Source organism: Mustela nivalis (assembly GCF_964662115.1).
Source record: "Mustela nivalis genome assembly, chromosome: 5".
NCBI classification, from domain to species: domain Eukaryota; kingdom Metazoa; phylum Chordata; class Mammalia; order Carnivora; family Mustelidae; genus Mustela; species Mustela nivalis.
The window spans coordinates 55,238,394-55,253,844 of record NC_139024.1 but is presented as its reverse complement, the minus strand read 5'-3'; the positions used below and the strand labels follow the sequence as shown (position 1 = coordinate 55,253,844).

At 37.8% G+C, this 15,451-nt stretch overlaps 1 long non-coding RNA gene across 3 annotated transcripts in view; it reads right to left on the bottom strand.

Annotated features, from left to right (window-relative positions):
• The window catches only part of LOC309864654, a 251,154-nt gene that overhangs the window by 167,908 nt on the left and 67,795 nt on the right, over positions 1-15,451 (bottom strand). The gene's annotated exons all lie outside the window — the stretch shown is intronic.

Here is a 15,451-nt window from a genome sequence, read left to right as displayed (position 1 = left end):
ATAATGTATTTACTCAGATTCACTCCCTGCTTCAAAGCTTGCCACCAATTACTCTCTTCTCGCTTAGAGATTTGAAGATCACTTATACCTACACCCATTCTGTATCTTTCCATGTTAATTTCCTAATGCATACCTCATAGCTCACACACAGCCTCATCACTGCCTATACCATTTTGCCTTTGGTCTTGATATATTCACAATCTATGGCAGTCCCCTATATCTCCTTTGTTTCAATGTTATGCATATTTGAAGATCATTCTCCTAATCCCACCTCATCTTATAGATTTCAAGCCTATAATTTTCTCTTCCTTTACCAAATTATTATTTAGAAAGCAGTACACAGAAATCCAACTACTTCAAGTATTTTTGTTTATTTGTATGTTTGTTTCCCAAATTTGAATTGAACTGATAGGAATAAGGACGACTCTATTTTATTTGTGTTTATGTCTTCTTACTGAGCCAATGTCAAGTCTGGACATACAGATGCTATTTTAGTAGGCTAAAGTGTTTGACAGTTAAAAACTTGGGCTGGATATGACAACCATTTACTAGCTATGAGATCTCAAGGCAAATTTCTTAATTTCTCTAGGCTTTTGTTTGTAAATGTGAGTGACAAAGGTCATCACAAAGATTAAGTGATACAATGAATGTAAATCACTTAGACTGTCTGCGGCATGTTAGCCAAGCCATTTTTAAGGATCAAGTGGAAAGAGCATTCGAGGTCATCTACACCAACACCTTCATTTCTCAGGTAAGGATATTAACTTCCAGAGAGTTTTAGAGCCTTCTTCTAGGACAAGCGCTTGGTGACTTTCTCAAGATAATTATTGATTTGGGCTGATCAAAAACTAGGACCCACCTCCTGACTTTCAGCCCATTTCTCTTTCCGTGGCATCCCAATGCCACCAGAATTTATTTGGAAGGTGGAAAATGTTCATGTGATTGACAAAACTTTAGATCAATATACTTGGGGTACTGTGGAAGATTCTAGAGGATAGCTTTTAAGATGCTTTTAGGTCATTCTGATAACAATTTAATTTAAAAAATCAATAAAGAATTAAAAGATGTTATCTGTAATCCTAAACAAGAGGATATTGTTAAATTGTTTTTCTCCCTTAGAAGAAAATAAAATGAATTTTAGTATTTACTCTCTCAATGCTCTTTAACTCCAAGCCCTATTCATAAGTTTTGAGAAGTATGTGGGTGTTCTATTATAATGAGCATTATGTAATACATGGAATTGTTGAAATACTTATGTTGTACACTTGAAACTAATATAACATTGTATCTCAATTATACTTAAATAATTTTAAAAAGTTTTAAAAGTAAGTATGTGTGTGTTTGTGTGTGTGTGTGTGTGTTTACATATGTAAAGTGTGGACTTGAGCAGATTCTTTTGCTCATTTAGTGGGAAAGAAATCTACAATATCTGCTGGATTAGTTACTACATTGCTATCTCAACGCTTGACATCAGAAATGAAGAGGCTCCACAAAGCAGACTGGGTAAATTCAGACAGAATACTGATTGGAGAAGATCCCTATAGCTTATTTCTTGTCTGCAAGAATATCAGGGACAGTGGTGACTTCAAGAGACCATCAGAGATTCATTATTCCTATAGTGCAATCTGTAATAGTTACGGCCCACCACTCAGTACACAGTGGGTATTTTCAATCTCCATCTGGCTGTATTGCTCATGCTATCTTGGACCAGGCCTCCTTCTCCCCACCCACACACATGATGCCTCATGTACATATATATACACACACATACTTAGAAACCTTAGGGTTTCCACTCTGCTTGTAGAAACTGCCTCATGTTTGCTAAATCAGAGTCCCATTGGGAAATTGACTCACTTCCTGGGAATTCCAAAGGAATGGAAATAAAACTTGTGTCTTCTATGTTCAGATGAACAAGGAAATTTTGGAAACTAGAATTTACCAAATATTTTCCATGTTTCAACTACTCTTCTAGGGCTCGAACATGGACAGTATTGTTCACTTCTGTGATATTTATAACTCTTTGGTCAGCTCCTATAATAAGACCCATAGATCCTCAAAAAATATTTAGTAAATGATTTCCAAATGAACTTGTCCAAGGTCACACAGTAAGTAGCAAAACCAGAAATCAAACTAAGATGTAACTGACTTCAGAGACGTACTTCATAGCCACTAAACTATACCACCTTCACTCCTACATTGTATATCTCCTCTGAATCTGTAACCTTCTTGTTATTGACTGAATGTATGTGTCCTCCTAAAAGTCATGTCAAAACTCTAATTCCATAGGTGGCTATATTTGGAGATGGGGCCTCTAAGTAAGTAATTAAGATTAAATGAGCTCAGAAGGAGGGGGCTACAAAGAAATAGGATTAGTGTCCTTAAAGAAGAGACACCAGAGAGCTCTCTCTCTCCCTCCTTATGTACACACTCTGAGGAAAGGCCACATAGGAACATGACGAGAAGGCATTCATCTGAAAGCCAGAAACAGATCTTAATTGGAAATCAAATCAGCTGAAAACTTGACCTTGAACTTCTAGCCTCCAGAATTGTGAAGAAATAAATTTCTGTTGTTTAACTCTCCAGTCTGTGGCATTCTATTTAGTCTACCTCGACCTGAGGTAGACTAATACACTTCTAATACATAAAATTTGCTAGCCTTGAACTTTACAGGACCCTGTGTCCTGAGTTAATATTGTGCACAAGAGGGTCTATGTCACATGGAAAACAAATATATATCATATCAAAGTATAGGAAACAATAACCCATTTAATATATAGTCACATGCAGAACTTCAGCATATTCAAAAGGAAGCTTCTATCAAGCTCTGCCCATACCACTCACCCACCCCAGCTGAAACTTTATGGGAAGGAAAGGTGGATAGATTGCGACAAAATACTCAGTGTTGTTGTATGTTAAAAACTGTTATTAAAAACATATTGATTGGAAAATGATTCATAATTTGGATAAGAGTAAGTTGAATATCAAAGCAGTAGTATCTTTTTACCTCAAGCATTCTCCTTGATTTCTACTTTTTTACATAGTAGATGACAAGATCTACAAAGAAATATTTATAGCCACACAGCGGAGTGCCAAGTTGAAGTGGAGCCCAGAGCTCTCTGACAGTGCAGCAGGCTCCCTCTCTGGAACTTTGGAACCTTGGACAGCTCCAGAACTCACCAAGGGCTAGTGGGCAGTACTTTCACACATGCGCACTCTGAGGGCTGGAGTAGGGAAATGCAATGAGGTCAAACCCATCTGAGCGCCTTTGCAAATGGCCTCCACGTCAGTAAAAATATCTGAATGGTGTATGTACTAATTTGGCACTCTTGTGGAAAGATTCCCTGTGGTCTGCTGATACAAACCACTGCACAGCCTGTTCCATGGGTATCCGGCTCAAAATTATTCAGCACAATGTCCCCAGTATCCAATTTATCTTAGAAACACAGTAAACCATCCTTTCCTGCATCAACACAATTCCAATTAGACATTTGCAGACAAGAAATCTGCACTTGCCTAGAAAACTCTTCTCAACACTGAGGAACATGACAGTCTGAAATTAGGATCCCACTGAAATGTTTCATCAGGCAGACCTAGTTTTTCTATAAAGAAGCTACCTCCCACATGTATCTGAAACTTATTTATTCCTCCCCCAAACTGGTGGCTGGCCGTAATATAGTCATCACTGCAATGTAGAATGGATCTTGCTCAGAGGCATCCTCCTGAAGCACATACATTCAACAGTCATAAGGTTGTAGAATGTTAGAGATAAGGAGTGGCAGGTGATCATTCAGTCCAACTGTTTCATTTTAGAAATGAAAGTCCAGAGTGTTCAAATAACTTACCAAAAGTCACATAGGTAAGTCAGTGCATTATATTTCTCCATTAATTTCCTATTTTCATACAAACCTCTCTCTTTACCTACTTCGTCCCTCTTCTCTGGCCCTAGCCCTTGTTTCACTATGGTCTCAGTTATGGACAACAAAGGAGGTGACATAACCCGGGCAGTTATCTTCCTGCAAACAGATTCTCACCGGAAAACTGGCACTCGGAGCCTTGGCAGGCAATGTGCTAAAGCAGGAGCAGAGAAGTGGCCACCATCTGGACAGCATGATGCTTGGTGCCAAATGGGCCCCAGCCATAGGGAGGGAAGAAAAGCGAAGGGTGTCACGCGACTGCACGCATTTATTTTCACTTTGAGGGGATTTGTTAGTAACCATGTTATTTGAGTGGAAACTGCTGTAGGTGGTTCTGATGGCTGACAAATGTGTAGGCAAAGATGAAACAAGGTGAGTGGTAGCCAGGCAATTTGGAAATGATTTGTGAGCCAGAAATAGCGGTGTCTGATTACCATGTATGACTGAAAGGATGCATGTTTAAAGGGTAAAACTATGTGTCTGCTTCCCCCCCTCTACTATTCCTCTCCCTTTTTAGAAAAGTAGTAAGCATAAGGATTTTTCTGACAGTACCTAGAAAAAAAATCTTATATTTGGCACAACCCATTGACATCCCTCTCTTGTTGCTAACTTTTAATCATATTAACATTTTCCTATGCTATAGATCTTATGTACATAATAATTATAGTTATGTACATAATGATTTTCAGTGGCCAATTTGCAAAATCAACGTTGCTACAGTTGTTTTCCTCTAAGTGATCCTGGTTTTCTATACTCGTATTGCACTTGGCAATACTTTTCAAAGTATATCTTAACTCTTATTGTCCATGTTTGTTATATAGATGACTCCAGTGAACTATGCCATTAACAGGATATGGGTGTTTTAAAGTGTCTTATCCACTTTAAGAATCATGTTGAACTTTCCATAATATAACCACAATCTATCATTTCCATTGTTTGGCATTTTATAGTTTACAAAACACCTTCACTTACAGGGGCCATTTTAATTTTGATGGTGGTAATCTTATGTTGGTAGTTCTTCCTACTTGACATAAATACTAAAAGCCTTGTCAAATAGAATGCAGCCCCCAAGGAGCATTGTGGCATGTGGAGGAAGCACTCACTTTGGATCAGATGAACTTGGATTTGACACTCAAAACTTCCTCTGACTCAGGGCAAACAGAGTGAACATCTCTAAGCTTCAATGGTAGCAATCTCTGCTTCTAAGATTCATGTGCATCCAAATAAGATAATAAATGGGATACGGTGTGGGGACACCTGTCTATGTCTTTTTCCCTTTTCAGCTAACCCCAGACTTCATGCTTTTCTATTACACATGATGCCTTCCCCCTCCTTTTTTTTTTTTTTTTGTCCTTTTTATAACCAGTGAGACAGATTCTGAAATATCTGTATTAGATGAAGAAAATAAAACCTTTGGCCATGAAACACATCCATGAGAAATAGTTGATACAAGAGGAAAATATTATGCTTCAAAATGGGGCTAACCAGCCCAATCAACACTATTGTTAATTATTAACTTAATATGGTCACTTTCCTTTTATTTTTTTAAAGATTTTATTTATTTATTTGACAGACAGAGATCACAAGTAGGCAGAGAGGCAGGCAGAGAGAGAGAGAGGAGGAAACAGGCTCTCTGCTGAGCAGAGAGCCTGATGCAGGGCTCAATCCCAGGACCCTGAAATCATGACCTGAGCCAAAGGCAGAGGCTTTAACCCACTGAGCCACCCAGGCACCCCAGTTTCCTTTTATTTTTTTAAAAGGTCTTTAAGACCTGCATCATAAGTAACCCAAAGTTAATATCTCTTTTCTGTTTTGCAGTGATTTAAATTCATATTTAGTAAAAAGTTGGCTACTCGTAACCAAAATGCTGAAATCTAATAAGCTTCTTCTTCTGAAACGATTTTGCTCTATTTGTTGCTGCAGTAATATAAAATCTAATGACCAAGACAAAAAAAAAAAAAAGTGTGCTCCAGCTGTTCCATTCAAATTCTGTTCAAGCCAGGATGATAGCCTGAAGGCAAAATCCTTAGTACTTGGAATATCCTCTCAGTTCATCAGGATTCAACCTCTGTGAAATAAAACTTGATGCCTTTAATAGTTAATTCTTCAGCCAAGAAGTCACTGCATCCCTGCTAACAGGAATCCATTTGTTACATTGTGTCTTTCTTTGAATATGACCAAGGCTGGGTGACCACATAATTTCATTACTCTTCAGTAGAGCATCTAAGTATTGGAGGCATAAGGATTTCCTCCTCCTTCTGTGAGGGGATGCTTCTGTCTGCTCTTCCTGTTTCTTTCCACATGGAGGGCGCTGGGCTCTCTCTCCTAGCCCCTCTTCTCCCCTCCATGCCACCCTTTGGCAGTAGGGCTAACTCAAGTCTATTAGTCTTGAAGGGAAAATCTGGAATGCAGAATCCAGCTTACTTCTCTGAATTTCTGTTCAAAAAATGATTGTCCCAGGGCGCCTGGGTGGCTCTGTGGGTTAAAGCCTCTGCCTTAGGCTTGGGTCGTGGTCTCGGGGTCCTGGGATGAGCCCCGCATCGGGCTCTCTGCTCAGCAGGGAGCCTGCTTCCTCCTTTCTCTCTCTCTGCCTGCCTCTCTGCCTACTTGTGATCTCTGTCTGTCAAATAAATAAAACCTTTAAAAAAAAAATGATTGTCCCACTAGCCTGTAATCTGGCAACCCAGGACACAATGGACAGAGGAAACATCCACAAATCCAAAAACCATATGACCCAACTGGATGGAATAACCAAAAGCTGGCATTTGACCTTGCAACTGCAGATTTGTAACCAAAAGTTAGAATGAGTTCTATAGCTATAATGGAGTTAGTATCTACCTTTTGAGAGGACAACAGTATTCACTATTTAATATATTTTCTTATATATTTATTTCATTGAATAAAGTCTACTACTACAACTCCAAAATATAAAATCCTGACAGAAAGAAGCCACTAATTAAACTATATTTCATTTTTAAGGCATATTTGCAATCTAATCTACCTGCCCATTTATATATATATATATAATTTATATTATTCATATTATATAAAAATATATAAAAATTTATATAATTTGTATTATACATAAGATTTGATGTGATATATTGGAGAGAGAGAGGGAGAGAGAGATGAAAATTTCATCTATTAGATTTGCATTTCCACAAATCATGAGATGTGATATCTTTTTTCCAATTCTAACTGCCCAGGTGATATTAAGTATAGGATAAGGGAATTTAAAAATCAACTATAAATAATATATCTCATCAGTCACATAAATTTTTGAATATATACATATTAAGATAAACTTCCAAACAAATATTTATTAATCAAAGAAATTGAGTCATCACCCTTTTCATGACTAAATTACCCCAAATATCCAGGCACATGGATACAGTGAAGTAGTCTACTTGAAGCCCAGCATATTAGACAATGAAAGAATAAACCATAAGTGTTCTCATGTGTTCAGGTATTAGTTATTTTCCATGGGTGGCAGGATATTTCCCCCCTGGAAAGTCATCTTAAATCTAGGTCATCAGGCAGACCACAGAGGAGCTGCCTCAGCCTCAGAGGCCACTGGGTTCTGTCCAGCCTGCCCGTCTCTACATCAAGTACACTGTGTGTTCATTTAACTCTTCCTCACTGTCTCAAACTTCCTACAATTTTGATATCCTTTAGGCAATGTCCAAAATTTCAATTTCTCTTCAGAATTCCAATTCAGAGCTCCATTTAATTTGACAGTCTTTCCCTCCACTTATGACAAAAATGAGCAGCTTCACTTTAGCCAAAAACAAGGGAAAACAATGTCTCTCCCTTACTTTGAGAATATATAGTTATGAGGTATATCATAGGGATAAAGACACTGAGGGCATAAAAACATAAAGGGCTGATGAACATATATCTAAACACATTGCACAAAAGTTAAGGAAAATGCCATTATTTCAGACCTTATTTCATCAGAAATCTTGAAGGGTTTATATCCTAACATAAATTTACCTTTATGCCATCTGTTTACATATACTTTAAAGTATATTGACTGGTTCAATAGGAATGTTAACATTAAAGCAATTGAAGAAAGCGGGTGTTTTAAGTTTCATTAAGAGTCTATAAAGTTTCATCTAATTTTATTTGGTGCATGTTTTAAGTTATTATAGTGCATGTGTTATGTAATACCTACTCTATGTCTTCCTAAATATATTTTCACAATTAGTTTACACGTTCCATGAATCTTCAGAATACAGAAACAATCATTAGGAAATTACAATCATTATGAAATTACAATCATTAAAATCATTAAAAAATATTTGCTATAAAATGGGGCATGGGGATTGATCAAGTTGAGAACTGTGACCCTGTTGGGATGGACTTCATGATCCAACTGCGGTAGTCTTCTGGGCAGCCCAAAACTTCTGCCCACCTTGCTACTTCTTAGACCCACCATGCCTGCTTCTGTCATAGAACATTTGCACTTACTACTCCACTGCCTCGAATACTTTCCCCAAGTTATTTATTTGGGATCTTTCCCTTTAGTTAGGTCTTGGTTGAAGATTATCTTATCAGAAAGGCTATACATGGTCATCCTTTTAAAACAGTTCTCTGCACGGACTCATACAGTATTGACTATCCTCACACTCTACCTTCTATGGGCTGAATGTTTGAGTCCTCTCACATTTATATGATGAAGCTGTAATGCCCAGGTAGCTATTTTAGGAGATGGAGTCTCTAAAGAAGTAAGTATAGTTAAATGAGGTCATAGAGTAAGGCCTTAATCTGATAAGTGTCCTTATATGTAGAGATGTCAGAGTGTTCCCCCTCCCTCTCTGTGCATTCACAGAAGACTATGTGAGTACACAGCAAGACAGTAGCCTCCTACCAGCTAATAGAAGAGGCCTCAGAATGAAATCTACCCTGCCTGTTCCTTGATCTTGGACTTCTTAGACTTCAGAACTGTGAGCAATAAATTTTTGTTGCCACCCAGTCTGTGGCATTTTGTTATGGCAGACTGAGCAGATTAATACACTACCCTATTATCACAACAGCAAGGAAGAAAAATATGTCTTAAAATACACTAATAAAATACGCCCTCATTATACGTATCATAACCTATCATTACATTTCTGTCTTGGTGTGTCTTTCATCTAGAAAGGAGAGAACTTGAGAACAAGGTCTTCATTTTGTTCATCATTGAACTCACAGTAGTGTATATATTTAGCAATGGATGTTAAATAAACAAATTTTAAAATGCTATTAAGTCTATTTTCTGTTATTTGATTATCCCTTTCTCTAGTTTGTCTGAAATGGCAAGATTTTTCCAAAACAAAAATCAGGCGAGAAAATGCATTTTATGTGTTCTCTGGTTTGTAGTTATGAGACACAGCAAGAATATGAAATGTACTTCTCTAGTGTCCAAAATAGAGCATACCACCACCACCTGTGATATTGGAGAGAGGAAGAAACCAGGGGAGAAAAGAGCAAAAGGAAAGTACGAACATTTCATGAGCAAATAGGGAAGCCATTCCAATTTGAAATTATTTTTGATTATGTATAATAAGAGAGGTAGCATGGAAATAAGACAAAAATACACCATTTCTTGCTATTTTGGAGGGAAGAGCAGTTACATTTTCTCTTATCGTTGTCAAATGTGTTCTTCCTGTATTACATGGATCCATTATAGCCAGCTAGAAACTGTGGGCTGACAATTCTATTGATAGACTTGAGCAACATACTGCTTGCAGTCTGTCAAGTCTCACATTTACATCTCAGGCTCTAATCTGTTTTTCTTTCTTTCGTGAAATCAATTCTGTAGCAATTAAATAACCAGCCTACAAGGCATTTTAATAACCAAGCATCTATCTATATATAGCCCAGAGAGGGAAAGGTAATTAGAACTGACCTACTAGAGCTGGTGCATGGAGACAAGTTAGACAAATCAGTGCTTCATCATTACTTTAAAAAGGTACCACTAAATCTGCTTCATTCTTGATTCAATTCTTCTCAGTGACATGCTGTTGAGTCCTTTTATTTGATTCCTAACAGACTCTAAAATGGTTGTCATTATCTGGGATTTTGTTTCATTTTCTGTGAATTTAAGGCATCACTGAAATAGACTCTGTTTTTAGCTGTGGGATGATATCGTCACATGCACACAGCATTGGATGAAGTAGGCTTTTAAAGATATGAAAAGGCTCAAGGAAAATGACTTTCTAGATTCTCATCCATTTGAGTGTTTTGAGCTGAGCCCTGCAGGTTAAAAATTTCTTGTCTAAGTGATTTAAGAAAAAATAACAAGGAATTGCCACAAGATCCAAGGAAATTGTATTGTCTTTCTCTTTAAAAATATAACTTACTACCTCAGATCCATAGCTTGTGTATAGAACAGTTATGGTAGCGTCTAAAAAGCACAGAGTTTGACTGCAAAAGATCCAACTCCAACTCCTGACTCTAACTAGCTACTAGAAGTCATGAAAATCCCGGAGCCTGGATTTTTTTCATTATATAATGGTAGTAAAAATACCATTCTTTGATTATAATATGCACATTTTCTCCATTTTAGCAACTGAAGTTGAGATGTATCCTATAACGTGCGGTTGCTTTCAATTATCCGTGTTAGTGTTTGTGACCAAGCTCCTGCTTGAGGCTGCTCTGGACCCCAGAACTGTGAAGGTGAGTACTTGGTCATGACCCTGTCACCACCTTTCCAACCCATCTCCCTGGCTGGTTTCACACAGTACCTTTTTTCCAACCCCCTAAACCCAAGTTTGAAAGCCTCTAGGCTAAGAACTCATGAATTTAATATGGGGCAAGCAGAGCACAGGGCAAGGTAGATTTCCCTCATTTATTACCTAGTTCTATTACCTCTTTTTTATGTTAACACACCTACTACAGACACTTTAAGTATTAAGTCACATAGAGAATACTTAGCAAACTCACCTGGAGTGAAGGGAAAGAAAATGCAATTATAATAAGCATAATAACATTATTTCTAGGTAATTAAAAACATTGTATCATGGTTAAATAGAATTATTTTTTGCTTTCATAATGGTACATTTTTAAAAGTACATTTGTAATCTATGGCATGATAGAGTCAATGAAACAGAGTACTTGAGATAATGTAAGTAAAAGTGTTTTGTAAATGATGAAGTCAATCCAAATGAAAAATATGATAGTAAGACACAATCAGGAATCTGTTTAAAGATAAGAAAAAGCACTCCAGGTATTTTAAGCATAAAAAAAATTATCAAGGTTTCTACATAATCAGTGGGAGGACAAAGGAGACATTGCCTATGAGAAGGACTCTCAGAATACTGAAGTAGTACTAGGCTCTCACGACATTTGCTATCTCTGCCACAGTCAGAAAAGTGGGGCCAACCTTTGTGAGCCTAGTTCCACTTATTCCTAATCCATGCCAGGTGGGGGATCAGGAAGTCACCTCTGCAAGTGTTAACTCCAAAAATATGCTATCTTAACTACACTCCAGAGATTACAGAATTACCATCAGGATTGTTCACTCCAGAGCCTGCCACATACCAGATAAATAAATGCCTCATAGTCCATGGCCTGCTTCTCCACTAACACAAAACTAATGACAGGTCACAGGGACCTAGGCTAACACGGTCACAGAAACACCCACTGCTTCCATGACCATGCTTGATAGCAAAAAACAGAAGAAGCAACTGAAAGACAACCTCAGATTTATTTATCCCTTTGCATTTCATGGGGGTGCACCTAACTAGCCAAACCTAAATCACACTTAAAGCCTTAGCTGCAAAGAAGTCTTAAATGTAGTTTCCAGCTTTACAGAATCAGAATATGAGGAAGCACACTGGGATGAGAGAGAAATAAATGTAAAGAGACAATTTAGAGGATTTAGGGAGACCACATCTCCCTTCCACCCTTAAAATGAGAAAGCCTACATTATTAACTATTAAATATTAACTAATATTAAGTATATAATATTAACTTTAAATAATACTTTTCTTTAAAATCCATCCAAGAGCTGGGATATAAAATCTATTTCATTCATTGCCTGTGTTTGTGTGACCTCCAAGCTAAGAATGTTTTTCATATTTTAAAGGTTGGAGAAACATAATAAGAAGAATATGTGATAGGGGCACCTGCATGGCTCAGTTGGTTTGATGTCTGACTTTGGATCAGATCATTATCCCAGGGTCCTTGGATTAAGCCCCTTATCTGACTCCTTGCTCAGTGGGGAGTTCAGCGTCTTCCTCTGCCTCTGCTTCTCCCCCGTCTTGCACATATTCTCTCTCTTTCAAATAAATATGTATTTAAAAAAAAAAGAATATGTGATAGGCCATATGTGGCCACAAAGCCACACACAGCAAGAAAATTTTATTGATCCCTAATCTGGAGGTTGGCATTTGAGACTTCCTTGATTTGTGTCCCAGTGAATTTCTGGCCTCATTTGCAGAATCCAATATCCAACAATAGTAAATTACTTAAAGTTACCCCAAAAATGTGTTTTGCATTTAATATACCCACAGCTTCCAACATGCTCTTTCTTCTGCCTACCATGACATGATCAGATGCTTATTTCAAAAAATTGGTGACTGTTCCAAGGATAGGTTTTGATAGGTTGTAGGGATCAGGTGGGAACAGAACAGGATTCAGGACAAAGGCCAATAGTTCAAGGAGATGATATCAAAATAACGAAAATCTGAAAAAGGCAAAAAGAATGGTGTAGTGGAGAAAAATAGGAAGGTTTTTTTTTAATTTGGGATATTGTAACAGCATATCATAGACTTGGTGTCATAAAAAGCAAATATTGATTTGTTTCTCACAGTTCTAGAGAATAAAAGTCCAAGATCAGGGTGCCAGCATGGCTGGATTCTTGGTGAGGGCCCTTCTCTTAGTTCACAGACAACTGCCTTCTCACTGTTACCTCAACATGGTGGAAAGAGAAAGCTCTGGTCCCTTCATCACCTTTTAAGGGTACCAGATCTCATCTTGGAGGCTTCGCCCTCATGCCCTCATCTAAAACTAATTACCCCCCAATACCATTACATAAGGGATTAGAGCTTTAACATACAAATTTGGGGGACACAACATTCAGTCTATAGCAGATATGGAGCATATTTATTAGTTATGGGGACCAAGAAGGAGTCTAGGAAACCAACAAAGCCTGGGAATGTAGTAAGAGTATGAAGGTGCTATTGGCATTTACAGTGAAGCAGTCTGGGAGGAAGATAATGGGTTCAACTTCCTAGCTGTTGCATTTGCAGTTTCTGTGTGAAGCATCCCATGGGGATCTTGTAAGCAGCTAGACATAATATTCTGAATTGAGATGAAAGGTCTACATTGAAGAGAGAGAGTTAAATGACTGATTTGGCACCACAAGTATAGACAAGATTATTGTGGTAACCCAAGGAACACTAACCTACAGGGGGCAAAAAGAGGTAAAACTGTCAATGAAGGAGACTGAGTAGTGACCAGAATAAGAAATAACCAGGACAAAATTGTATCAACAGAAATGGAAAAAAAAAAAAAAAAGAGTATGTTTCATGGCACCAAGTCCTGCAGAAAAATCAAGACCAAGAAAGATTGACACTTATTACTGCATTGGCCATTAAACAGTATCAACAGGATATCACTACTTTCCTCCTGAAGTCTGGGAATTAGGAAAGTGCAGAAAACAAGTATAGGCTCATCAGAGAACTACACTATAATTGTTAAAAGCTATAGATTCAAACATTCTGGCTTTAAATCCTGGATCAGCTTCTTATTTTCTGTGTGGCGTAATTCTGTTTTCTAGATGGCAGTTTCCCCATCTTTAAAATGAAAACAACACTAGTTACACATGGCTATTTTGAGATGTTCATTAAATAATAGAAGTTAAAGTGCTTAATATATACCAAATATTTAATAATCAATATAAATTATTATTTATCAAATACTACCAAAATTGTGGGTTTATGAGAAGACAGGATGATAGTTACAGGAGGGCACAAGATCAAAAGAAAAACATAGATTTCAATTTTGAAAAGTAGGAATATTTACAGACTATAGACTTGATGTTTGTAGAAATAGAACTTATTATTTATCAAGCATACTCCTAAAGGATATAGAAAAGGACAAAATCAAAAGCACAGTTGATAAATCAAGATCATTTTTTTAAAAATTCAGTGTATAGATGTGTATGTATGAGAGAGATATGGAGTGGGAGTAGGGTTGAAAGAGGAAAGAGATAATGGAAGATGATGGAGTTCCCTTCTGATTAATAAAATTACTGAGAAAGCCAGTTTAAAGCTTCCCAAGAGACCCACCTATATGAGGTATTAAAATATCACTGGAAAATTATTTTTACCAGAACTTTTCTCAAAGAGACTGCAATATTATATGTGAGGGAGGCAAATTTGATTGTTTCTTGGGGCAGGGGAAAGTAAGACATCCTTCTCTTAACCAGCAAGGCTCGAGCTCAAGTATTAACAGAATGTGACTAAACTACTTGCCAAGAAATGAGGCTTTGATGGCCTGCAGAGCTGCTGCTCTTCTGAAGCGGTTGTGCAGGTCTGGGGCCAGAGTGGAAGTTCGTGGAATAACAGAAGAAAAGCTAAGCTGGCACCTGCCCCTCCTTCCTCTTCAATCACTATCTGAACAGCACTGGCTTGAAAGGCTCTAAGGCACCATTCTACGTGGGGTGCTTAAATCTTGGTGTCCGTTAAGAATGGAAATTTTCTGGAGAAGAGCCAAGTGATGGGAAGTGGGTTAGGGTTATTGAAGAGTGCTGGGAGTAATAAGAGATTCTGTGAGAAATGTGAAACAGCTAGGGAAGATAGAAACGGTACAGATGCTGACCCAGCAAGAGAAAAGGGAAAGATCAGGTGACCGGAACTCTCTGTACTTTCTTACCTTCTCTTTAAGGTTTTCCATTTTGCCAATTCTTTCTGCTGACTTTCTTTGAAACTATGTCTTCCTCCCCTCTTTCTTCCCCCTCTTTGCCACTCTACCTCATTTTTGGCTTCTCTCTTAGGTCAGTATTCACCTGGGTGTACTGCTTCGCTGAGCTCTGCAGGTGAACAACTACCTTATTTGATCTTATTGGCAGGATATCATGCTTTCCTTTGCACTGAGGGGAAAAGAATAATAAATAAATTCCAATTTCAATGACCAAAAAATGGAATCTAACATATTTAAATATGCCTTCCTTTTCTTTTTTCTTTTTAAATATTTTATTTATTTATCAGAGAGAGAGAGGGGGAGAGAGAGAGCACAGGCAGACAGAATGGCAGGCAGAGGCAGAGGGAGAAGCAGGCTCCCTGCTGAGCAAGGAGCCTGATGTGGGACTCGATCCCAGGATGCTGGGATCATGACCTGAGCCGAAGGCAGCTGCTTAACCAACTGAGCCACCCAGGCGTCCCTATGCCTTCCTTTTCATACATACATAATTTAGCTCTCATATTTTGCTCAGTCCTCTCTCATAGACCCACCCATATCAAAGTCCCTTCAGTCCATCCAGTACAAGAAGAATCAAGCAGTTCATTGTTAAATACGTTTATTCGAGTCAGAGTATTAACTACAAAATA